This window comes from Aythya ferina (assembly GCF_964211825.1).
Source record: "Aythya ferina genome assembly, chromosome: 2".
NCBI lineage: Eukaryota > Metazoa > Chordata > Aves > Anseriformes > Anatidae > Aythya > Aythya ferina.
Genome location: NC_140297.1, coordinates 79,534,030 through 79,561,656, shown reverse-complemented (window position 1 = coordinate 79,561,656; position 27,627 = coordinate 79,534,030). Strand labels below are relative to the sequence as shown.

Sequence of the window (27,627 nt, the reverse complement as noted above, 5' to 3'; positions counted from 1 at the left end):
TGTATTAACTGATAAGGAATATATGATAATTTTACTGAAGTCTGTAGGTCGAATCCCCAAACAAGTTGTCTTCTCCTATCCTCAAGGCTGGGAGAAAAAATGTATGAAACTGTGTATTATATCCTTAATATGTTGTCTGCCCCACTTTGCCCTCCTTACTGGGGCCAGCCTTTTTGCCTAGGCAAACTAAGCATCAATTTATGCTCAAAGACTTCCCAGAACAGCTAGGTGATTGCAGCTGCATATTTTGCTTGTGTCTAGCAGAAAAGCATAACTGAGCAGAGAATCCTGTCCAAGTGGCTTGTCACTGTCTCTTGCTTGCAGAACGAAAAATGGAGAACTTTCTGCTTCCACATTCACAAAAGGCAAGTACCAGAACTATTTCTGGGGGTTAAGAAGTATTCCTAGAAGGTTGCATGGGCTCATTAGCCTCACTCTTCTTTTTCTTCCTGCCCTTTCCCCTGAGATTTTTCCCATGTTATTCATCCAGGCCTGTCTTTTTCTCTTTTCTGTATAAGAAGTAGTGCTGGCATGCTTGTGGCAGAGCAGCCTAGTCATATCAGTTGAAAGGGCAAGAAATGTGGTGCAGAGAAGGAACAGAGAGACATTTCATTTTTTCTTCCAGCCTCCTTTCCCCATATCCTGCTCTTTCATTTCAAGGATGAGGACCAAATAAATTATCGTATGTTCCTGTGAAGCCTTGAGTTGGTACCATGCTGTGGCAGTAGGACAACATGCATGTAACCTTAATCTATTTTGAAGAGTTTAGTGTGTCTGTAGTTTACCTGCTCACAAATTCCCTACCCCACTTACTGAAAAGTACAGATTGGTTTTCTGTAGGACTTCTTTTTTTTAAAAAAAAAAAAAATTAAATTAAATTAAAATAAAATAAAAAACTAATTATGGGGTTATTTATTTAACCAAAAGCTGAAACTGAATGAAATCATGAAACCCCAAACCTGTTCTCATTGGTAAACAACCTTGGGCTTCTTTTTTTTTTTTTTTTTTTTTTTTTTTTTTTTTTGAGGATCTAACAAAAAATATTAATCAAAACATTCTTTTTTATTCAAAAACTCATTTCTATTAAAAAGATTTTTTATAAAAGTTCAAACAAAGGTACTTTGAACAGCTGTAACAACAACAAACTGTTATTCATGGAAAGCTTTATTATCTTGTGCATCTTGAAAAACTAACCTAGGTAGTCTCAGAGATAAAAACTTCTCCTGGGTACCTGGGTATGTCTGCAGAAGCTGATATGTGTCCCCAGACATACCGAAAGACATACAGCAGTGTTTCTGTCTGTGTGCCTTTCCTTTCTTCTCTCCCTTTCTGTCCATAGCAGTGTGTTTTACTTGGGTACTCTACTGTAGAGCTGAATTACGTGCTTTTGTGCTGCAAAGCATTCTAGATTCACAGTCTGAGCATAGCTAGGGGAATGGAGGTCAGATGAGTACTCCCAGTATGAAACTTCCTAAAGGTCCTAACACAAATTATTTTGAACTAATGAAGTTTCTTGGGATTCTCCCTTTCCATTGACTAACACGTCAGGTGACACTTCTCTCATATTGCACTTCCATCCTGAGCAAGAGAGGAGCAGTTAATAGTGGGATCTAAATTTCACTGAAATACATAAGAGCTTCTGCACTATACAGAGACAGTGAGATCGGGTCAATAACTGAAGGACTGAATATGGGGTCCCCTCCTTACCACCTTTATGCAGGATGATAAATCATCATTTCAGAGCCTTCCCCTCTCCAAAGCAAAATAGCTGCTATTGGAAAACTGCTTAAAGCAGTAAAGAATTCCTTCCTCATATGTCCCAAAGCAATAAATAACTCGCTTCTAGTTGAAATTATAGAAAACGTTTTGCTCTTCAACTATCCATTGTAAGAATACAAAACATGAAATCTTATTAAATTATTAAGTAGAAACAGATCCTTTTAAAATCCCTGTTTAGTACTCTCAGTATGATGCAAAAGCCTTATTTCCCTTTAATTGGCTTATCTATAAAAATGATAATTTTCAGACATTTGGCAGTAAAATCCCTCAGGACTTCAGGAAGCATAATTCCCTTTTTAAAATTCTCGACATATATTAATGAACTTGAAAAATAACACTTAAAATTGTTCGGTAGGTTTTCCCTCCTGTGCATTGTACCCTCCAGAGTTTCATAGTGAACTTCAGGCAGTTCTTCCTAATTTTTACCTTCAGGCTATATTTTCAGGTGCTAACCTGGATAATCACTGTTAAATCCTACCCAATAAATGTTTGTGAGAAGATGGAAGGTTGTAGATCACAAGTAATATACCAAGGCTAATACATGGGAGGGGATTGGTATGCTGAGGGAAAAAGACATGTTCAGCCTGTCTTTCTTCACCTTTTCAAGTCTGCACTTTCTTATTTTCAGACTGAAAGAGAATGGCTTTATTAATTTCACTCTTGCCATCCCAGTTTACACTAAAGGAAATGTGAAGGTACAAAAGCAGAAACTCAGTCAACTCTTATCTGCTAGGCCTGTCTCTTACATTCTGTAATTTCTACAGGATCCAGCAAAGTAGTCTCTAGATCTGTCATTGGACTCTTCAGTATTAACACAATGAAAATAATAGATGTTGATAGAAACTAGGGAGGCATACATTAGTCCTATATTCTGCAAAAAACTAGCAAGAACTGGGTGATTCTTTGTAAACTGACAGATCACTGAATCTTGATCTAGTACAAGAAATGAGATGGTATTTTTTGCACACATGGACTCATCTTCAAAAACTATTTAGGCAGCTGATTTTTAAAACTATTTTCTTAAGTAGAGTTTCCTTAAATTTGACCACTGCAGGAGGTCACCCTAAAGGCTTAGAAAAAGTGGCAGTCTACTATTTCAATCTTTGCTTTCTCATTAAAAACTGTAACAGGGACATCAACTGAAGACTATGGAGGTCCTAAAGCTGGAGTAAACTTACATCTTCTTTGTCCTCTACACACCTAGGCAATTTTTGATTTGGTTACCTGGAAACAAAAGCTTACATATAGTTATTAATAATTCCTCATTAAACTTTGGCAAACAGTGCAAGTACAGATGTATGGTGACACGGAGGCAAGGAACCTGAATCTTAAGCAAATGTGATTGGAAAATGTTGCCCAGGATCTGTCACAGAAATTCTTAGCTTCTCAAATACCCTCCCACTTTCTAAGAGAGAGAGATGAATCACTAACTATGTACTTGCTTCATAGGAAAGTTAGAGAAAGGATGGATTTTTAACACTGACTGGGATGTGTGGCATCCATGGAGGTTTTGGCTGCTGACTGAGAGAAGACTTGGACCTGTGAAGATTGTGGTGGAGATGTGGAAATGCTGGCAAGTGGCAAGAGCATGTGTTAGGCTGGGGCAGGAGTACATTTTGGGCTCTGACTTCTCTGGGAAGAGTACAGCAGCATGAAAGGAAGAGCATATGCAGAATTGCTGCACTTAAGCTGATTTGTTGGGATGTACTTTTGCAATGGTGGTTTTAATTGATGCAGTAGTCACTCTTAGTAACTAAGAATCACTCTAAGAATCACTCCCATGTGCTATGTTTGGATGAAATGGTGTTTACAGTTTTTGACCAGGTTGGGAGTCCTTCTTCCCTACCAGGTCTCATGAAAAGACACACTACCCCATGTCACAGACAGTATGATGAGGTAAAGGGAAAAGAAGCTGAGGAAGAGAAAGGCATGATACTCAACGTTGTCACCACAATGCAGGTCCCTCATCTCAGTCAGGTAAAAAAATTTTAATATCAGTTTTATAAATCTGCTCTTACTTACTAATTGGCTAGTTAAAAAAAAAAAAAAAAAGAAAAAAAAGAAAAAAGGGAGGAAAAAGTGAATAAAACCAGGAAAAAAGTAAAGAAAAACAGTTTCTTATTTGCAACTAACTTACGCCAAGGTAAATCAAGAGCAATAACACTGCAGTAAATGGAGTTATAATGATGTAAAACTAGAAAAAAAATCCCAGTTGTGTTAACAGCTTGGATTTATGTTTTGTGGTTGTAGAACGAATGCAAATTTGTGATTTTTGTACCTTTTTGCTACTGGATTAAAAAACATCTATAAATGCATCAGAAAATTTTAAATGGAAGAGGTTATTAATTTATTTATTTGGTGCCTTCTTTAGTAAATTAAAATACAAAATTCATATATTTTAACATTTTTTTTTCCCATTAGAGTTTTTTAAAAATATTGTTTCTTCTTTTTTATTCTCCATGTCATATAATCCTTAGGCATATTATGAAAAACTGGTGTGAACCTGACCAAGCAGGTGGAAGCTGTAGGGGACTGAAATCTAGAATCAAAATATTGTATTCTTTCATGTATATGGGCAGATGCTCATAGATTGCAAAGAACTTTATTGAAGGAACAGGAAATGCATTCATTTTTTAAACTGGGAAATTGAAGCAAGACACAAAACTGTTATGTTTTATTAATCAAAACATCTGACTTTCGAGGTCTGAATACTTTGCCTATTGAATCATATTGATAAGTAAATGAGGGCTAATTATTGTCTGTGTTAGCACCCTTCTATGATCATCTGTTCCATGAATTCCATTAAGTAACACTTCACACAGGGAAAAAACAATATCCCTCAGATTTGTCTTCAGCAAGGATCCAGCATGGAGTTTAAACTCTTAGCAATGGTACTGTTAGCAAATCATTTGTGCCAACTGATTTATCTAGGTAAGTTTATCATGGCATTTTTTCTTTTTCCTCACTGGCTGAATGATCATGCTAGTGTAGTGCAAGCATAAATGCTATAATTCACTTTTGCCAATGCACTGCCAATGTTCATCGAGCTTGAATATAAAATAAGGTGCAAACAAAGCAAAACTGATTTTATTTAAAATGTGGGCAAATATTTGCAGAAACTATTTTGCATTATTTTCGTACTCTGTTCAGCATTCTCAGCTCCCAGTGGTATGATGAGAGTTTGAAATGCAGAATGTCTCCCAGAGGTGCTCAGCAATTTGCAAGAACAGCCCCACAGCTAATATCTCTTTGGTTCAATGGCTTCAAATAAATTAAAATATTTCTGGTTTCTACTGGCACTGATAGAGATTAATCCATGAATAGGCAGGAGCTATTTAAGCAACTAATTAGGAGGGCCTGTCTTGATGACTTTTTTTTTTTTCTTTCAGGTGGACAGGTTCATCAATGCATTATTTTAATGCTCGGTATAACTACCTATTAATGGTTCAAAAGAAAAAGAGAGAGAGAGATACTCAAAATAATCTCTTTGTACACTGATTCATTGTTAAAATTTTCTGTATAAACTGTGGCTAACCTATCTTTAGTATACAGGAAATCAAGACTGTGAAGTGAACCACTTTTGTTGCCATTGTGGTGTATGTTCCAAGGTTCTGTCATCCACAGATTGTGGCGGTGGACTAGGTATCTAATTGGAGGTATTACAGGGATAGGACGAGATTCAGATGTAAATAAAATTTCATTTTATCAATTGTTTCAGAAATTTCTTGTACTTAGCAATATAGAAAGGATTACAGGCTATGACAGTACATAATTAGGGGATGTTCCACATAGAATTATGCCCTATGGCTCACAGCTATCAGAATAAATGTATAAGTTGGTGCAAGTGGTACTGTAATGCTAAGAAGATAAACTACGCATATATGCTGAGAGAGACATTTTCAAGTGTGTTATAGCAGTGACACTTCAAACACATATATACCACTTAACTTAGCCACTTTAAATATATATCTGTGCTTTGATAACCAATACTTTCTAGACCTTTGTGCATCTCATTTTGTCCCTTTCCTCTTTCATTTCATCTTATACTCAGTCTTACTTGTAGGATAAGATAACAGGTCACAATTCTGGAATTTTGTATAGTTTCTTTAGAAAATTATTAATTTCTGCATGAAACCAAGTCTTGGTGTAATGTTTCTCTAAACATGTCCTAGAATTCTTGTGATCAAACAGGTCTTTCTGCATTTTTGTTGAAAGTTGACACAAAAAGTACTCTGAATAGAATGGGTAAATACTTTAGCCAATAACAGTATCTGCTGTTTTTGCTCACCTTGTATTTACTATCAGAATTAGCCTGAAATATCTTTCCTTGTATTAGTTTGCTTGTTTCCATTGGGCTTTTGGTGAATGTGGATGTTGATGTTCTGCCTTCAGTACTTGTCATTTAGATATAGGTTAGTTTTGACCAGTCAGATGAACAACATATTTTTCAATTTCTCTGGTTGAATGAGTCGGACAACTTACAAATTTTCTTATTAGTATTTATACAAATAACTCATTGACACATAACATCTAAGTATAACCATAAAAAAATGATTACTTTTAATGATAAAGATCTAGCTTTGTAACTTTGGTCCATCAAGATTTGAAGCACTATTTTCCCATTGTAGAATGGGACTCTGTCTTACTGATGCTTTTCTATTTGGTGCTAATTCTCAAGTCCAGGTGCAGAGGCCTGAAACATCATCATAATAATGTTATTATTCACCATCTTTGCAAAAATATCTTCAAAGCATCTTCTCCAAAGCCTACTAACAGAGACACTAATTTTGACCTACTCAAGAATGAATCCAGTTATTAAAATCACTAAAATGTTTGCCTGTATAGTAAAGCAATCTTGAGGTTAATAGCCTGTAAATATGACTACTCATCGTTACTATCATTGTTATTTTTTATAAGTTTGCAGAGTTGATTTCTTTCTTGCAGAGGAAGAATTTGTTTATATTTTGTTTACAATATGGATACCTTCATGTGCTACATGTAGGTATGGATGCCTTCATGTGCTACTCTGCAGAAATGTATCTCATATCTACTTAAGGATAATGTTCTGAGTATTGTGGTATATGTGAACTTTGCTAGAACATCATATGAGGTATAAAAAGCTGCAAAAAAATGGTTCCCAGAGGGAATAGAAATAGCCCAGCCTGAAATGCCTTGTTCTTTGTAATGTCCTTAGCCACCAGCAAGGCAAGTGTCCTATGGAACGGACAAATGCCCAGATTTACAATATATACAAGGATGTAACACCCAGAGGGTTTGTTGGATAAATAGGAGACCACATATGGGGGTTGGTTCTTCTCTCTCAGTACTTTCATTGGCACAGCACTTTAGGGGGAATATTCCTGACTGATATCTGGATAAATAAGAGCAATGCTGTATGTTTTTCCTTAAACCTCTAACTTAAGGAGAATGGAAAGAAAAATAATAATAATTAAAACACTTTTGTTCAAAAGAAGTATATAAGACTTTTGCTTAGAAAGTTGAGAAACCAGGATTTCAGTCTCTAGGTTCTAGAAAAATAGGGAACTCCACCAGAGACATTATATAGCCTCTGTTTTGAGGGTGGTCACTTAAAAAAAATTGTTTGATTGGTTGGTTGGTTGGTTTTTATACCCTACATCATTCTCTCTTTGGTTTCTTCAGGTGGGATCAGCTATAGTGAAACCAGCTACCATTTATTCTGAAGGACATTCAAGAGAAATATTCAGTTGTTATAGATATTTGTTAACAGTGAAAACTTTAACTTAGCCCACTAAGAAGCTGCAGCTGTCTACATGAGCCAAGTAAGGTGAGCACTAATTTTACTTTAAACCTTTGTTTCCTGACATCAGTCAAATTGTAGTAACGTCAGAAAAGCAGCATGCTTTGCACAGATGTAAATGGCCAGAAGAGTTTTAGGTCAAAACACACTAAGGGCTTTCTCACATGGCAGCAACCTGCTCTACCTTCTATCACACCTTGAAATTGTACTCATTGTAGCAGGAGTGGCCCAAATGCTTCATCATTAAAATTTGATACTTGCCTAAAATTCTGTTCATGATACATACTTTTTATACCAATATGAAAACTATCTAAGGACTACAGTATCTTGGGAGCTCACTGGGAATAAATACTGATTGATTAGGTTTAAAAAGATAAACTTTTAGAAGGACTTGAGAGGGGGTGGGAGGGGAGAGAGAATGTGTGTGTTTTGTACAAATATACCCGCCCAGAGATGTCAGACAGTGTTCTTTACTGCTCTTTATTTTACACAGTATTTTGCAATGGCAATTCACAAAAGTTGTCCAGTCCATTAAATTCATACTATTAGCTTCGCTGTCATAAACCATGCTGGAGAGCAATGAAGTGCTCTGATTACCTATGATGAAGGAGATAACAAACACAAATTCCTAGTATTATTAAAAGAAAAGGAGGAGAAAAATTACTATCAAAATATGAACAAACAAACCCAATCACATAGTCTTAGCAAAAATAAAGCTTTAGGAATTCTTCCAGGGAAATTGAAAGGCATGCAGCCCAACAACAAGCAGATGAAATCCTCACACAGCAACACAAGATACTTTGTAGTGGCTCTAGCTTAACTTCCTAAGCAGGATCTCCAGTTTTGCTAGTTTCAAGCCTAAATGTCTCCAGTAATTATACAGAATTAGGGCCAATTTAACAATGTTGATATTCAATTTGTAGATTACTAGTAAGCTGAGCAAGAAAGAACACACCAAGCTGTTTGTTTGCATTGTTTCAGCATTTTATAGAGCAATTCCAACTGTGTGTATGGAGAGATTTTCAACATTAAGAAAAAAGAAATCACAGCATGGTATGTAACTGTGACTAGTTGGGCAACATGAAGAAATGTAATAAGAGCAAATTTTCATGATGTGGATAAATAAAGTAGCAAAACTTAAAACATTTCAGTCTGTAGAAAGAGGGAGGAAATTTCTGATTTCCCATGAAGGAAGATAATATTAGTCTAGGAAGATACTTTTTACAGCTCCTGATAGGTTCAATGTTAAGAGGGATGCACCTAAAAAAACCCTGATATTTGCATTTTATTTCTTAAGTTTACCTCTTCAGCTTTTGATTAAAATGTATAATTACATGTAATTACAGCATTTGGAATAGTAAAGAATATATCTGCTATGTGCAGCAATGTACGCCTTTTCCATTGCAGTATGAGTATAGAATGAAGAAAAGAATTTATAAATCCTAGGTTTATTTAACATTTCTATACTGAGTGGCATTTGATTTATTTAGACTTTAGTTTATTCTCCTTTAAAAACAACATTGCCAGTTTAGGTAATGTTCAATGGGTTTGTATAAAGAAAAGCCAGAGATTAAGATGTTTCAAAGTCAAGAGTTTGCAGAGATAAAGGTAGAAAGAAAGAAAAAGAAACATAGATAAACACAGAGCAGACAAAAAAAAAAAAATCATAAAAAATGAAAAATGGGTGTATGGAAAGGAAAAGACTGAAAAAAAAAAAAAAAAAAAAAACTAATTTTTGAAGGGAAAAGCTTGTTTGAGCTTAATGTCTCCATCCAGCTGAATAACATCACATATATTAGGATACAAAGGAGCTGTGGCAAATATGAAGTTCATTCACAATGTAAACTTTGAGTAGTGTTTTGCAGTGTTTATTCAATGGGTGAATGGAGCAGACATCTCCACTAGTCTGTTTTATTCTCTGTTTTCTGCTGAACTCTGTACAAATTGCAAAAACTGACCCATATCATAGGTAAGGGGGGTTTGTACTGGCTTTGAATAGATGAAGGACAAAGAAAATGAGTATCTATTTAATTTCTTATGTAGGTGTCAGGGAATCTTTTTTTTTTTTTTTTTTTTTTTTGTCTAATATTTAAATTAAATAATTGGGAATTAGGCAATCTCAGATCTATTTCTTTTCAATTCTATTTAGGTTCTCGGCACTCTGTATCTCAAGAGAATCATTTCTCCTGCAGAGCGTCAAACAGTCTTAGTTTTCACTGTGCACTGGTGTGGCTGGAGATTATCCTGGAAGGTACCAAATTATTAGCAGTTCTCCCATTTATTATATAATCGTTATGAATATTTTAAGAGTTCCAGTTTTAGGCTTCAGCTCTCCTGTATGTGAAATTTTAATGTTGCACTTAATTTTTTCGTATTGATTTTTATACATTATGTTATTTCTTTAAGCTCTCTAGGGAGATTTGGGATTGAACTCAGTAAAGACTAAAGCAAGCCCATACTTCCTCTTATTGATTAATAAAAGTGTGTGTGTGTGTATAAAATATATTGATGTATGACTATTAAAAATTAAGAGTAAAAATTTTCAGAGATGCTTACAAGCTTTAGCTATCCAATATCAATTTAAAAGGAGATGAGTGCCAAATATTCTCAGACTCTCTTGAAGAATTCACCTTTTGGAGGCAAGAAATATGTTCAAGAAACTGTTCATCTCCTCTGCCACAGATCTAAGCAGATCGAATCATTGACTTCATGCCCATCATACACAACACTTTTCACTGCTTTAAACAAGAAACTCTTGAAAAGAAAGAAAAACAATAGTTTGATTTTTTGGAGGCAACTTCTCCAAAATATGTGTGAATTAGGGACTGTTTATTCACAAATGGGTATAGGATGGGGCCTTAGTAACCTGAGAAAAAAACCTTCTTTTGAGTTGTCTACTATAACTCTGACCTACCATTTGCTCTCCTCTACTGCCTTCAGCACTTCTTTTACCTTCCTAAAGCTGTGCAGCCGAACTTCTAACTACTATGAAAGGATTCATGTTCAGATTTGGGATATATACCATTCCATACTAAAAAGCTCCAAAATGCAAAAAATGACATACAGCTCCTCTAGCTGAAGGCAGGCCTTTGGCATGGTCTGGGGTGTCAGGAAAGACAAGAACATCAGCTTATGAATCAGAATTGATAGATTTGCCAGGCCTACTGATGTCAGTGGGAGACTGAATCATTTTGTGATCACGCTTAGATGTGAATGAAGCCTATAGATAGAGGGAATGTGTCCCCTTTGTCCCTTCCAGCATCAAAGCATTTCCAGTCTACTGACTGTTACATATTTAAATGGTTTAGGATCATATCTCTTTTTCATGGTAGATAAAGGGATGTTACTCAAGTCTTAAATTCAGGAGCAGCATTTCAGATTTCAAGTAAAACAAGGATAGAAGGGAGAAAAACATACAGGGTAAAGGTCTATCTAAAGGACTTTCTTGTCCTTCTCTTTCAGATGGACTGGAGCAAGCTGAAAAATGACAGTGCCTAGAAGATCCTCACTTAAGGATCTCAGTGCATTAGCAGTCAACGAAAGTCATTTCTTCATAGTGAACGCAGTGATTACAATCTATAATGGCACTAACACATAGAGCAGGAAATGGAATAAGCAGAATATATCAGCTCAGGTAGGGTGTATGGTGAAAAGTTTCCTTTTGGTTCCACCTTGCCCCATTATTGCCCTTGCCTTCCTTTTGGTCCCACCTTGCATATTATTTACAGGATTAAGTACTTTTCTGGACTGGGCAGTGAAAGACCTTTTAGCATACCCTGTGCTACCAACCACAATACATTGACTGACTAATTTTGCAGAAATATCTTGGTGTTTTTTTTCCCAGTTTATGTTGGGTGTAATGACAGGATCCTTTCTAGTCTTACCAAAACATGCATAGAAAGCTTACATAAGTATGCGTACTCTTTCCTGTTTTCAAAGGTAAATGCTTAAGGCTTTAAGGAATAACCCAAATCATACTGTAATCAATGGAAGTCTTTTCTTTTACTTTTATAGATTTTAGATCATCTCACTCTTTTGAAGGAAAAGAAAAAAAGAAAAAGAAGAAAGTAGAATTTCTTCCTTTTAAACCCCAAAGGTCGGTTGTGTTAACAATAGGATTAAATTATCTCTCTTTAATTTGGGAACATATTTTTGTATTTTCTATTCCATTACACACTTTAAGGTTACCATGAGACTTGCTAGACTATGCAAAGATACAAAATACCTGTTATCCTTTTTTTTTTTTTTTTTAGCATTGGCTTATGTATATAGGTGAAAATTGGGCACAGATTTGCCATCAAATGAGCTTCCCAGAAGACATATTAATTGGAACTGCAAATTTAAGTGAACAGTATAAAATGTGTGAGCTAAGCCTGAATTCTTAATAGGAAATACTTTCACTGCAGAAACTAGAATTTAAGGGTGAAGCCAATTCCGTTAGAGAATTTAAATTTATTGTATATTTTATGGTGATCAATCTCTCAGTTCATGTAAAGCATTGCAATTTCATAGGCTGTAGTGGAGCAATACAGCTTATACTACCTGAAGATCTCACCTAGAAGTGCATCCAGTAACAGGCACACATATTTCAAGTACTGAGTACTCTGACAGAAAAATAAATCCAAGAAACTATTTAGTAACTCAGTCAGAATACTGAGTGCACCCAAACACCATATTTTCCTGTTACTATTTAGTAGCAAATAAACAAAAAAGTTTAACTATCATAAACTAGCTATCTGAAGTACTATCTATTATCAGAACAAGACCAATACTAATTAATCACTGAAACACTCAAAAAGGTAAGTCCACAGAAAGATCTCCAAAGAATAATACAAGCCAAAGACCTAAGCAATTTGTCAAAACCCACAAAGAGATTAAAATACATAAATGCCTATGATCAAGCTATTATATTGAGTTTGCTATTGTTTGTCTTGTTCATTTAATAAGGATTCTACCTAAATATGTTTCCTTAGTGTTCATTGCAGCCTTATGGCTTAAGTCTGCATTGAGCCATGTAACTAAAGGCAACTAAATAAATTAACAAGGATGAAGTGCTGGGATTTGTGTTAAGGGAGATGTCAGTTCTATTGACTATAAATATTCCTGTCCCTTTCAAATTTATAATTCTTACAAAAGTCAATATTACTGATAGAATTTTTTCCTTTTACCTGTTGGCTGTGTTTATATGGACACAGGCTTGTTGAATCATAGAATCATTAAGGTTGGAAAAGACCCTTAAGATCATCAAGTCCAAATACTGTGTTTAGACATAGAGGATACAATACATGTCTGATGGCAGTTCAACACCTACATCTCTGAGTTTTATCTTAGATGACCTGCTGTCAGGGTTATGCTTGTATCCCTTCAAAGGAGATGATGTTCTGCAAATATTGTCTTCAGTATTTATTGTTGTTGCTGTTGTCAGGAGAGCTAATAAAACTGGCAACTAGACAGAGCTCAGTCTCTTTGAGCTACTGCCTGTTGAGTCTTCTTGTCTTGTATCTTGGACTCGCCCTGACAATTCGCTTGAAGAGATTGTTCCCAGTGGGAATACTGTGCGAGGAGGTTTTGTCCCCAAGGCCCTGTGGGTGCATCTGTAGACAGTGTTGTTAAAACTCTGCTGTGAAGTATGGAAGGAAAGCAAAATGCAAAAGCTAAGTCACAGTGTTCACAGGAGCTGGGGCTGTTAATGTGTGAAACACTGAGGTGACGCAACCTTAATAAAGCATCTCTGTGGTCATGGTGAGTGAAAAAAAAAGGGCAAGGCTCTGCATCATCCTTATGCCTGGATTAAGAGCTGTTGGCCATCCAGGAGGGGTTCACTGAGTTGAGGGACTTTCTGATGAATCCAGCCAAGACCACTTTTGTTTTGACTGACCATCAAAATATGTAATATTTTAGGAACCTGAAGTGTCTGTACCCTCTCTTGTTTCTCTGGGCATCTTTTCTCATCTGTTTGCTCTTTACTACAGGCTGGACAAAAAGAATGGTAGGGCAAATACTCTGTTGCATCAGGCAGCCTTGGCAGGAACTGATGAGGCAGATTTACCCCCCTGTAATTTTTTTCTCTCCATGGAATTTTGTTGTGGCTACACCCATGAACGCCTCTTTTCTGTGTGTTGGGTACTGGTTGGTGAACCTTGGACTGCAGTTTTGGGCAGGGGAACGATTCTCAGAACCTGCAAGGTAAGGACAGTTGCTTGCATTATGATGAGCAGCTGTACATATCCATTAGCACACTGTGCATCCAGGTCCTTCAGTGTATTCATGATGCACTGATAGCAGGGCATGGCAGTTATCAGAAGCCTGCATGAAGTCATGAAGAGATACTGGTAGCCCACAGTTCATGCTGATGTTGTGAACTGTGTTCAGTGCTTGCCATATCATCACCTGGGTCAAGAGACTTGACAAGGGTCAAGAAAAGCTGCAGGGACTGTTACGGCCCTTACCAAATCTTGAGGTTATGGCAAATTATTTCAATTTTTGTTGTGGACTTGCTTATGTCCAAGGGGCACACATGAATATTTGTGGTATTGGACTCATTTATGAGGGCAGCTATTTTTCTTCCACTAAGGAGGCTGGCCACATCCCCTCAGACTGTGCCTTTGTCTTTCAGTATGTGTTTCACTGCCATAGTCTTCTGGATCGTATGGTGATGGATCGAGTGGCCCAGTTCATTGCCCAGTTCTGGGATTGGTTATGGGCCTGCTCTGGGCACAACTCCCTCTTTCCACCTAGTATCACCTGCAGTTCAATGGCCAGATGGAGCGGGTGAACCGGATACTGGAGTGGTATCTCTGCTGTTCTATTAATTATTACCAGTGTGACAGGCTCTCTCTGTTACTATTGACAGAATTAAACTATAACAGCATTGTCTACTTTTCCTTGCAGCAGACACCTCTTCATGCACAGTATGGTTTTCATCTTGTGACCACCCAGCTACTCTGGCAGCTATCCATTTTTTTTCCCCTGAGGACTCCCTTGAGCAGTTGCAGTGTATACATTTGTGTCTTTCAGAGCAGCTGGAAAAAGCAAAGGAGGATTTCAAAGTCTATACAGATAGATATTGGCAGCCAGCATAGGATTTTGCAGCTGGGGACTGTGTTTGGTTATTGTTTAATGTGTGTGTTTGGCACATCTTTCTTCTAAATTGGATCATCATTACATGGCCCCATAATAAAATTGTGACCTGGTTAGTTCTGGTTGTGTTTTGCTTGCAGCTTCCTCCTGCTCTCCAGACATAAACTGCTGCTCACATCTCCCTATTAAAACCTGCTCAGACAGATCCCTTCCAGTGGCAGCCTCAACCTCTGCCTCTGCTTATGGTCCACAGCAAGAAAGAATATTGTGTCTGGATTATTTTGGATTCCGGGATACCCTAGGATATCCTGTAGTATTTGTTTGATTGGGCAAGGTACAGCCTGAAGGGCCATGCCTCTCTTGCAGGTGTATGTGCTGCCCAAGGTTTGGGGGTTTCATGCCCATTATCCTGCAAAGTTGGGTCCACTGGAGGATGTGAGGGCACACCCTGGGTGAGGGAGGTTATGCTTGTATCTCTTCAAAAATGATGTTCTGTAAATATTATGACTTTGTTAGCCCTTGTTGCTGTTGTCAGGAGAGCTAATAAAACTGGCAAGTAGACAGAGCTCAGCCTCTTAGAGCTACTGCCTGTTAGAGCCGTCACATCTTGTGTTCCTGCCCTTTGTCTTGGGACTGCCCTGACAGCTCCCTGCTAGGCATGACCATCCCTTAGACCATACAATTAGTCTGTAGACAGCTAAGTAATACAATATCAATTCTAGCCCTGATAAGTAGAAAACAAAGAAAACAAGATCTTTTTTAGCATTCAGTAACATAGGTTTAAACACAATGGGAAGCCAATCTTGCACCTTGCTAAAAGACGTGTAGAAATGCAGCAATAGGTAGGCCCTTTTCCCATTAAGCTCTGCATAGAATAATGAAAGCCATTCTGAATGAAAGGTTGGGAAATTTTCTGTAGAGTCCTGCCTAGAAAAGAAGTGTAAGGATGCTCAGTAAGCATTATAATGAGACTGAATGAGACCCCATATAGTTGGTTCACCTGAAGTTTTAGTTTTCACCCCAGACAGATTTCCCAGTGTGACTGTAACATAAGCCATACAGCAACAGAATATATGGAATAATAATAATGTGAAGAAAATGTATCTCATGAGGGAATTGGTTGAACATATGAACAGTGAAGACTCAGTATACATCCACAGGGTACTGCAGCTTTGCCCTGTGAGGATTTTAGCTACATTTGCATGGTGTCAGTGCTATGCTGTTACTGCTATAAAGACTTTATAATTTAAGAACAGTTTTTTGTGCTTTATAATTGTAACTACAGTTTGCTTCGGGGTTGCCAAGAAAGCAGTAAGTTGTTTTGCTGTATTAAGGATCAATATGTAGGTCAATAAAATTCCTATTTTAAAAACTTATTTGTTTTGTTCATAAGAGAATAATTTACTGTTGACTGTGCCTTCTACCTCACTATGCTTACATTCACCTCGTACAGAGGAATTAGTGACTAGGATCTTTCTGTTTTGTATCTTTATAAATGACAGCGCAATGCTGCCCCATCCAGTTTTGAAAACACCTTTCACTTTTTTTTTTTTTTTTTTTTTTAAATTTTATTTTTCCTGCACCGCATCTGTTTTGCAGATAAATGATTTGACAAGTGTGTACCACTGGGAATATTACTACCGACTTCAGTGGGCACAGGATTGGGATCGGTATAGATCTTCCTTTGGCTTGAAAGGATGTTAGGTGATGGTTCCTGGATTCAGGTTATAGTCAGCTGTCAGTCTTGAGTTAAAATGAAATAATGCAACTCCCTCAGGTGAAAAGGCACAGAATTGTGTTTCTCTCATGCTTGTTCTATACGCATTGACAATACCTAGCTGATACATCTTTTTCTAAGTTGTTTTTTTTTTTTTTTTTTTTTTTTGTAAAAGATAGTTAGAGCTTTTCAAAGGCAGCCCTTTCATAACCTTGAACTTTCTGCATATCAGTTACCCTGTGTCAAAACTTCTGTATTTTAAATTATGAAGAGCTGTAGAACTTCACAGGAGTTGTGTTTTGCATTTCTTGGCAAAGTATAAAGAAATCAGCAGAGTCCTTACTTTGTAGAAAGTTCCTTGGTTGCACATCACTTACAATTTTATAATTCTATTTCTTCTCTTGCTTCATTGGAGAGGAAGGGCATATTTTGCAATTATCACAAGGGCATCATGAATGGTCTAATCTAGCTGAGTATTCTACCTCTTGAGATCAGCAATAAACCTGAAGTATAGCTTGCATGAGGAATTTCAGAATTTCATAGCAAAATCTTTTTTATAGTTCTGTTAAAATATAAAACAAACTTTTGTCACATGTTCAACTCTTTTCTTTTTGCTGGAGAAATTAGGTTGTTTTCCAACATACCTACCATACCTACATACATATAAAATCCAAGCTTCCATGGAGAAACAGTTTTGATAAATTAGGTTTAATTAAATCTAGTGAAGGTAATTAAACAACAAAGAACTCTGAAAGTCATTAGGAAAAGTTCTGCTAACTTCCTCAGAGTATGGGCATTATAGACAGTCAGCTTTTGAGAATCTTCTCTGTCCTTGCTTAGAGTAGAGAATACACTGGCATAGTCTACAGGGACAGTCAATCTGATTTTAATTGTCTTAGAAGACCAAAAATAGCAGATTGCTATACACAGCTCTCCCATATAGTATTACTTTGATAATTTAAGTATTTAGTCATTGAAATATACAGAATTGTTTAATGGGCTTTTTTTAAATATATATATATATATATATATGTCTAGAGAGGTGATGACTTCTTTCGTTTGTAATTTACAGCCTGACAACCCAAGTTCATTTGATTTGTCAGCTGAATCATGTTTCAGAGAACTGTCTCCCAGTATTTCTGGCAAGCTGGTGTTTTATGGAGTTAAAAACAGAATAATAAACTTGAAAAATTAGTTCTTGACTGCAGTAATCCAGTTCAATTTGCAGCATCTGGAAAGAAAATCAAAACCTTCTTGGGAAGAATTAGCACAGCAATAATGAGAGTAACAGTAAAGCATAATGCATAATAAGACATGTTTTGGTCTTGTGTCATTGAGCATTATCTTCACTTCAAAGATAATGTGTGAGTAACGGTATCTTTTTCCACATATCAGTAACCTTTAGAAAGTGTGCATGCAACTTTATATTTTCCCTGACCATCTGGCTATTGAAATCTCTAGCAATAGAGACAAAAAAATCTGAGCCATGATAAGATTCCATCTAAAATCTGGTGGGACTAAAACTTAAAAGTTGCCTTATAAAGGCTGCTTCTGTTCAGATCTGTTTCTGTCAACGACAGCACTGCAGCATTCAACATTAACCTCTCTTTCTCTTTCATAGTATCCATCAGCTTAAGGATATTCTGACTGGATTGGTGCTGGTGTATGACCAGATGCCAGTTTATGAAGAGAGGATGGGGGGACACAATGACTCAACTCAGCATTTAAAACACAAAGAACTCCTTAAGATGAACTTCACATTCAGTGTTATTTTTCTGGTTTTATTTAGGTGGTCCCAGGTTCTGTGAATCAGCTCTTATTGTTAGGGATAATTTGGACATCCAAATTCCTGTGTCATGCAACTTCACAGCCATGCCTTTCTTTTACCTCAAGACATCACAGCTAAAATTGATATAAGACCAGGCCTAATAGCCTTAAACTAGTTAGATGAATTTGGACAAGCTGTCCGGTCTTTCAGAGGAATCCTACAGGCAAAATATACTGGTGGATGTCAAATAGAAGTAGACAAAAGTCTGTGGTGTATGAATAGCTTCTTTCATTCATGAGTTTACAAACACCTGAAAAAAAAAAAATAATAATAAAGGCAACCATTGCCACTCTTTCACAGCAGAAGAAACTAACGTCTGAAGGTAAATGCCCTACACACTGTTACACCACAGGAGAGGAGCAGAGCTGGAAACAGAAAGCAGAGCTGGACTTCAGTAATTAAATGGATCTGAAGAAGAAATATCGTGGTGAGTACTAAATGAAAAAGGTTGTAAAAACTTCACATAACTTACTGGCATTTACTTACATGTAAATAATATGTGTGGAAATATCATTTTACAATGTCTTATTTAGTCTACAGACTTTTGTATAACAATCTTGAGTTACCATGCTGTCCTCTCATCATAGTTTGCCTGTGCATTTTTAACCTGCTATATCTTTTTAGAATTGCTTCTGTTACACCCACTACACAGTATACAGCACAGGGACAAATCACAGTCTCACAAATCACTCCTCAGAAACTCCTCTCATGCCCCACTCTTTGACAGTTAGCTCAGTCTGTTACTGAGAGGACAGACCTATTAAATCTACTGTGAAACAATATAGGAGCCTCAATACCAGGCTAACAAAGTAATCAAAAACATAAGTAACTAATGTGAACTGATATAAATCCCTTCAGCCAATAACCAGACTTGACCAGCAAAAATGACCGGTGAGTGAAAGATTCAAGTCCATGGCTTAATCACGGGCATTAGAGTAGACCAAGCATCTATATGGTGTTATATGCTGTGTTATCAGAAAATATTAATAGCAACCTGTTTCAAAAGCTGCTGATGGTAGAGAAGAGATCCTGACTGTGGCAACTGATACACAGATCAAATCAGATTGTATAAGAGGCTCTCTTGAAGATTCAAATCTTCCAGTTTGTTTTCAGTTTATTTCAGTGTATTTCATTTATTTGTAATGTGACTCAACCTAAAAGCTATTTTAAATTGAGCTAATAGTTCTGGAATATTTTTGCTTTTAGATCTTCAAAAACAAAGTTGTTTTAGAAAGGTAAAAAGTTGAGAATGTTTGCTATTATGGCAACCTTGAAAAGTCTTTCAAAAATGTATGCTTTAATGCAAACTATGTTCATTTGTCCATTTTGCTTTCTGTGTGAAAAAGTATAAAATGAACCCAGAGACAAGAAAAAAAAATACAATCCAGTAGCAAAAAAAAAATACAATGCCCAGCCCTAAAGGACTTATTATGAGTTAATTTGCAGTACCTGTTGACAACTGAAATTGTTTTGACAGGAAGCTGAATGAAAGAAACACTTGTAACTGATAACAGCAAAATACCAACAGTGAAATTAAATAAATGCTTCATATAGAATTGTATGGTAGCTTTTGAATGACTCTATTTATCAGAATTTATTTTTTTCAGAACAGATATTGCATCTAACATCTAAGTTCCCATCAGCATGGTGTAGCTCCAGATTGCTGATCTGGATGAAGGATGAAACTATGAATTTATGAAACAAAATGTGTTTTGTGACAAAGTAGATCATCCAGTCATGGAAAAGAAACAAGTACTTGGCTTTAGGCAACCAAACATTGATCCCTGAAGGAATAGCGCAAGCAGTCAGTTTGCAATAATGCAGGCTACAAGTTGCTGTGCAGAATATCCAGCAAACAGTTGGGAGGAAAAAAACAAATGGTAGCAATCATTGTCCGCTAGTAGGTAATTACCATAAGAAGAAAAAGAGCTAAAGTAATTGAATAAAATGTACATAGATTGTTTACTCTGCTCTATTAGCAGCAAGCAGCATGCTCTCATTAAACCTAAAAGATGAAGAATAAAACTTTGCTTAGAGCTTCAGTGAAACAGTGATATTAGTTTCCACAACATTACCTGGCATTTTAAAGAACACTAACAGCACACAAGAATTCAAAAGGACCCTATAAATACATTTGCAAGTTAGCCTACTCTTTATAGATTATGTTCTAGGAGCTGAATGCAGTTTCCACTGCCAAAGATTTCACTTCAAACCAGGCTACAATTTAGGAGCTGGATTTCACTCCTGCTGAAATGAAGAGCAGTTTGCTTTTGTCTTTGATAAACCATATTAACTGGTATTGGGAAAAGAGATGAAAATACTAAAAGCCTGTTAGAGGTGGAAAAATGTATCTAGTTCTGGGCTCCCCAGTACAAGAACAACATAGACATGTTGGAGAGAGTCCAGTGAGGGGCCATGTAGATGATGAAAGGAGTGGAGCACCTCTCCTATGAGGAGACGTGAGAAAGCTGGGGCTGTTCGGTCTGGACAAGAGAAGACTTGAAGGGTCTCACCAATGTGTATAAACACCAGAGTAGAGGCTGCAAAGATGATGCAGCCTCTATTTTTTTTTTTTTTTTTTTTTTTTGTTGGTGCTACCGTGCTATGTGCTTCTAATTATTATTATTTTTTAAAGAGTTTTGAAGCCCAAATGAATTGTCCCTTTGATCTACCCATACTTTTTCAAGGAGTTCAAGCAAAGCCTGTTACAAACAAAAACAACAACAATTAGAGTTGAGCAAGTCAACTTCTTTTTCTCACACAGCAAGTCTGTAAAGGTTTCACTTCCATCAGGGCTTTGAGTTAGCAGGTGTCAGAGAAGTGATGTAAGATCTATAAGACTAGTTTGATTGTTATACCATTTTTGTTCTATTGAACAGACTGCCCAGACTACCCTTAATGAAGTTACGGAGACCAAGTCTACAAACTAGTTTGTATAAATATGTATGTACGCACACATATACATTGATGACCATCCATCTCATTCTAGTCTTTATCTACCCTCTAAAGAAATTCTTCTTTTATTTGAGCATTTCAAAGATCCCCTTTAATTTGATGACAAAGCTAAACCCAACCCCAAGATGAAAATGTTTTAAAATTTTGGCTAATATTAAATTTGATTTGCAACTTTTCTTTTCAATATCTCTTTAAATATGTCACCTACCTATCTTAATTTTTAAACAACATACACAAGGAAGCCATCCTTAAAACCACTTTTACATTAGTAGATCATACATCCGAGTCCACAAGGAAAAAACTTTATTTATTATTTACATTTCAGTAGCACTCACTGTGTAAAGCACTGTCCACAGAGACAGACAAACAGGCAGTTCCATTGGTTTCCTGCAGCATTTCCAAGTACAGCTTTCCAAAAAAAGACCCCAAAAGGACTGTATGCTGACATCTGAAATAAAAGAGCAAGAAAATTCTATCTTGCCATGTATGTTAGTATTACAAGAACTAGTTAAAGTATATGAAGTATCATGGGTCTGAATTCCACAAACTGGCTTGAAAAGTTGGGTGGGGAATTGGAAATAGTTTAGAAACATCAATTTAGCACCCAGGCTAATTAGCTAGGACGCTACTCCATACTACTCATGTTGCTCAGGACAGGCTCCTGCTATGTGGTAATTGGAAAAGAGAGGAAGGGGCATTGGAAATAGTCAAGAAGTGACCCCACAACCACATTATGTTATTCAAAGTACACGAACATGGCACTGTTTTTTTTTATTTATTTATTTTATTTTTTTCCCAAGTGTTCTGGTTCTAGCCCAAGCACCACCCACATGATCCTGCACTTTAAAAAGCCAGAAAAGCCAGTCTGGTATTAGCTGCATGGCACTGTTGGCGTTCAGTGTGAACCCAGAATAGCACAGTGTGTAGTAGATAGACTGTGAGTCACTTTTACCCATACCATTCTTCCATCTGGGTCACACAGAGCTCCAGCTTAACTACATTTTTCCCAGATGAAACTTCTATGTGCAGTCACAGTCAAAATTGTTCCATCCCCGCAACGTTAACCTTTAACTAAATGTCTGGCCAAAGGGACTCTTTCAGACCCACATCTAATGTCAAAAAACCTGATAGATTCAGGGCCCAGAACTGAAGACAAGTAATCTCATAGAGATGGTCTAGATGAAGATTCACTGTCAAGACCAAGAAACCTTTGCCTCTAGCTTCATATTGACTTCCTGCATAGACCTGTGAGCTTCACTTGCATTCACTGTCCCACACACCTGTCCTATGATTTCAGTGGTACACAAGTTGGAGAGTACATATCCTAAATAATAATTTGGTCACGTTTGGGATTCACTTGTGAAGAAACAACCACCAAAGTCATCAGACATGCTATTCAAAATATGGACTAAAAATCAGTCTTTTTAAATTTAGAGCTAAGGTAAAGTTATCTGTATAAAAGTTAAGAAAATACTTCAAAGTGAACCTGCCATTTGGATCTGATGCTCCTAATATTCAGATGTTAAAACAAGAGTTGGGCAGGAAGAAACCAAATGAAGTTTAACAAGAGCAAGTGTAGAGTCCTGCACCTGGGAAGGAACAACCACATGTATCTGTACAGGCTGGTGGATGACATGCTGGAGAGGAGCTCTGAGGAGAAGGACCTGGGGGTCCTGTGGACGACATGGCATGTGGCCATGAGCCAGCAGGGTGTCCTGGTGGCCAAGAGGGCCAATGAGATCCTGGCAAGCATTAAAAGGAGCGTGGCCAGGAGGTTAAGGGAGGTGATCCTCCCCCTCTACTCTACCCTGGTCAGCCCTCACCTGGAGTACCATGTCTAGTTTTGGGCTCCCCGGTACAAAAAAGATGGTGATCTTCTGGAATGAGTCTGGTGAAGGGCCACAAAGATGATACAGGGCCTGGAGCATCTGTCATATGAGGAAGGGCTGAGAGACCTGGGTCTGTTTAGACTCGAGAAAAGAAGACTCAGAGGGGATCTTATCAATGTTTATAAACACCTGAGGTGTGGGAGACAAAGGGATATTGCCAAACGTTTTTCAGTGGTCCATGGGGACGGGACAAGGGGTAATGGATCAAATGGATCCACAGAATGAATCAAATGGATCCACAAAATGGATCACAGGAAGTTCTGCACCAACATGTGAAAGAACTTCTTCACGATGAGGGTGACGGAGCCCTGGAACAGGCTGCCCAGGGAGGTTGTGGAGTCTCCTTCTCTGGAGATATTCAAGACTCATCTAGACACCTACCTGGGCAACCTGCTCTAGAGAACCTGCTTTGGCAGGGGGTTGGACCCAAAGATCTCCTGAGATCCTTCCAACCCATAGAATTATCTGATTCTGTGATTCTTCCAAAGCTGATGGGTCTGCTTTTTTCCTCTTGATGAACTTTCATAGAATCATAGAATCATAGAATATCCTGAGTTGGAAGGGACCCTTAAGGATCATCAAGTCCAACTCTTGACACCGCACAGGTCTACCCAAAAGTTCAGACCATGTGAATAAGTGCACAGTCCAATCTCTTCTTAAATTCAGACAGGCTCGGTGCAGTGACCACTTCCCTGGGGAGCCTGTTCCAGTGTGCAACCACCCTCTCTGCGAAGAACCCCCTCCTGACGTCAAGCCTAAATTTCCCCTGCCTCAGCTTAACCCCGTTCCCGCGGGTCCTGTCACTGGTGTTAATGGAGAAAAGGTCTCCTGCCTCTCGACTCCCCCTTACGAGGACTTGCCACCTGGCATGTGCTATTTCAAGTTGAAGGGGGAGCAAAACCATTGAGAGCAGCACGAAATGTCCCTGGGAGGGAGAGAGGGGAGATAAAGCGCTGTGGCCAAGTGTCGTCCCACCACAGTGGCTCCTGAAGGAAGTGCAATGGGTGATGGGGGGGACACTCCATCCAGCACCTCAGGATCTGTCATGGCCCCTTGACTAAGGTTGTGCAATCTCCCTCTGTCAAGGCCCTACACTTTTTTTGTTAGGTTTTGGTTTAAGCATACCAACTCATTTGAGCTGATATCTCATTTTTGATTTCTCTATCCTATTCCTGTAGATAGTGGTCAAAGTCTTTTTGTTTCCGGTCCTTTTTCTCTCCTGGGAGTCAAGTAGGCTGCCAGATAGAGCTTAACTCTGCACACACTTGCCCTGCTTCCAGTCCTACAGCAAGGCTGCTGGTGACACAGAAGTGGGAAGAGTGGCTGATCTGATCCACTGCAAGGCTGTTCTGCTGTTCAGAGAGACCTGGACAGGCTGGAGAGTTGTGCAGAGAGGAACCTCATAAAGGTCAGCAGTGGCAAATGCGGTGTCCTGTGCCTAGGGAGGAATCACGCCACGCACCAGGTTGGGGGCTGGCCTGCTGGAAAGCAGCCCTGTGGAGAAGGACCGGGCAGTCCTTGCAGACAACAGGTTAAGTGTGAGCCAGCAGAAGGCCCCTGTGGCCAAGAAGGCCAGTGGGATCCTGGGCTTGCACTGGGACGGGTGTTGCCAGCACGGCAGGTGAGGTGATCCTGACCCTCCACTCAGCCCTGCTGAGGCCACGTGTGGAGGGCCGTGTCCAGTGCTGGGCTCCCCAGTGCAAGAGAGACCTGGAGCTTCTGCAGAGAGTCCAGCAGAGGGCTACAAAGATGATTAGGAGAGCCGAGCATCTCTGTTAGGAGGCAAGGCTGAGGGAGCTGAGTTCATTTAGCCTGTAGAAGAGCAGGCTGAGAGGGCATCTTCTCCCTCTCTATTGATAAGACTCCTCTTATCCTCTGGACTCTTTTTGGTGGTGCCCAGTCACAAGATGGGAGAACCACCGCCAGGAAAGGGGCCCTCAGCCCCCATGACCCTCCTCCTCCTTCCACACGAGGGCCTCTTTCAGGCCGCACAAGCCCCCTCCCAACACGGCCACATTGGGCATGGGGCGTGGGGCGCCATCACAGGGGCATCACCGAGGCTCCCTGATGTCACTGTGGCTCCATCTGGAACCCGCTGTGTTCCAGGGCCTATAAAAGCCCCTGCGCCTGGCCCACCCCTCGCTGATCTCCCAGGCCCTCTGGCGAACGGCAGCAATGGTTGTCTTGAAGAGGTCCTGGGGCGAAGGCTGCCCACAGCTTTGTGGGAGCAACGCGTGCTGGGTTGATGAACCCAAGAAGAAGTGGAGGCGGAGGACAGAGAGCGGAGGCGGAGCAGCCGCAGCGGACGGTGTGGAGCCCATGGAGGTGGATCCACCTGCAGAGGAAGAGCTGATGGAGGTGGATCCACCTCCAAGCCCTCTGATGTGGCACAGTGTCATCGTGCCAGGGCTCCCACCTGCGAGACATCACCACCGTCATCGCAGAACTGCCTGGTCTGCTCCGTACTCCCGGCCCTGCCTCCGCCTCCACAGCTAGGGGGAAGAGGCCATCCGTTTACCATCTGGCAGGACTGCCTGCGTGATGGCCTCTTCCCCCATCCCCTGCCCCCCATCCCCGCCTCTTGTCCCAAGCTGTGGACAAGAGCACACTCGGCTTCCTGTGGGCTGCTGCACCAGGGCGACAGGAGAAGCCCTCCGAAGGCCACGCTCGGCGTGGGGCGTCTTGGTCTGAGGACGAGAAGGCTGCCCAAGAGGTGCTTGAAGACGAAGCCGCGCCCTGCATGGCAGTGCACAGAGAGGAGCAGCAGATCCCTCAAAACGGTGACGCAGACAGCTGCTCCTCTGAAGAAGCACAAGTCTTCAGGTCTGCCAGCAAGGAGCGCAGGAGTGCAGCGCAAGGTCCATTCAAGATGCTTGGTTACCAGTTCTTCCCAAGACTGGACAGCAAACTGGTAGAACAATCCTAATAAAAATAAGAAAGAAAGAAAGATATTGCAACAACAACCACAATAAGAATAAACAAGAACCAGTGAAAACACTTTCCTATCGTCTTTTGTGTCATTTTTGCAACTGCCCCTGGGCTCTGGCATCCCGTTCTGGTCTCCCTCATAGAGGAAAGATCCTGATGGGTGTGGAGTGGGCCCAGCTGACGGCACTGGAGGGAGTGAGGGGCCATGGCACACGGCATACAGGGGCAGGCTGAGGGAACTCCTGTGGTCAGCATGAAGGAGAGGAAGCTCAGGGGTGGAGCTGACAGCTGCCTCCAGCTGCCTGCTGGGAAGGGGGAGTAGAGAAGATGCTGCCTGTGCCTTCTCCGAGGGGCTCTGTGGCAGAAAGATGGGCAGCACCACACTTGCAGGTGGAGACAGCCCAGCCAGCAAAAAGGAAAAGATTGTCCACATAAGGGTGCTCAGGCAGAATCAGTGTCCAGAAAGGCTGTGGAGTCTCTGCCCTGGGAGGTAGGTGACCTTGATTGCACAAGGCTGGGTGTTTCAGTCATGGAATCACCAAATGGTTGGCACTGCAAGGGATCTTAAAGATCATCCTCTTCCCATCCCTGTGCCATGGACAGGGACAGCTCCCTCTACAGCATGTTGCCCAAAGCCCCATCCAACCTGCTCAGGAACCTTCTTTGATCATCATGAGGTTTCCAAGAAAACACACCAGAGCCCTCCTAGTGAATTCCACTGCCTCCCTCAGCACCCTTGAAGGTGTCTCCCTTCATTCCTCGGGCTTGCGCATGCCCAGCTGCCTTATGCCCTCCTAAACTGTGTCTGCACACCACAGACTCTGCTCTTAGGCTTGCATGTGGGAGCCTTGAGAGCACAGCTTGGAGCTGGGAATTGAGGGAAAGCATGGAGTCTTGCTAGGGATGAGCAGGTTGGGGACAGCTTGGGACGAAGTGGTCATGAGACAGTGGAGTTCAAGATGGAACTTGTTGGAAGAAGTACGGCAAAAAGTAGGATTGCTACCCTGGAGTTTCTGAGAGCCAAGTTTGACGTCCTCCGGGACCTACTTGGGGGTATCTCATGGGCTAGATGGCTAGAAGTTAGGGGTGCTTGTGTGAGCTGGGAAGCATTTAAACAGCACTTCTTCCAAGCTCAGGATCTCGAGGTCTCTTCCAACCCCTACAATTCTGTGATTCTGTGATTGTTTTTCTTGAATAATTGAGCTTGTGAATTCAAATAGAGTTTCTCCTATGGTAGATTCATGTAGCTGACTGCTGTGAATTCTTTACTCACTGCTCTCTTATCAGTGAACACTGCTAAGGTCTTGGACTACCTTTCCTTTCTCTGCTTGGTTTATCACCTCTAAGTGGATATTAGCACGATTTCTCATTCTCAGATTTAGTATGAGAGTCTCAATTAATTCATAATTCTGGAAGTAATAGGAGGCTAGAGGAAGCAAAGCGCTACAATGATGTGAAGGTATGCTTCCTTTAACAGCCAAGTAAATTTCCATTTTTTTCATGAACAAAAAGAAAAAAAATGTTACTTTTTCCTGTTCCATCTCTTGGGACAGAAAAAAAGGATGTGCCTGAAAAGAACACAGATAAGCACTTAAACATTGGGCATAATAAACAAATTTGGTATCAGTGACTGAAGCATTGCACTACTCATGCTAATTTGACAGGACAATGA

The 27,627-nt window shown here is 39.6% G+C and overlaps 1 long non-coding RNA gene across 2 annotated transcripts; it reads left to right on the top strand.

Moving 5' to 3' along the window:
- The first annotated feature begins 7,394 nt into the window (after positions 1–7,394).
- On the top strand, positions 7,395–11,125 carry LOC311432178. 2 transcript variants are annotated; one of them, XR_014689869.1, is made up of 3 exons: positions 7,395–7,585; positions 9,708–9,809; positions 11,021–11,125. It is a non-coding gene; the product is annotated as an uncharacterized lncRNA (long non-coding RNA). The 2 variants fall into 2 exon arrangements; XR_014689870.1 differs by lacking the exon at positions 7,395–7,585 and adding an exon at positions 8,539–8,611.
- Positions 11,126–27,627: the final 16,502 nt, after the last annotated feature.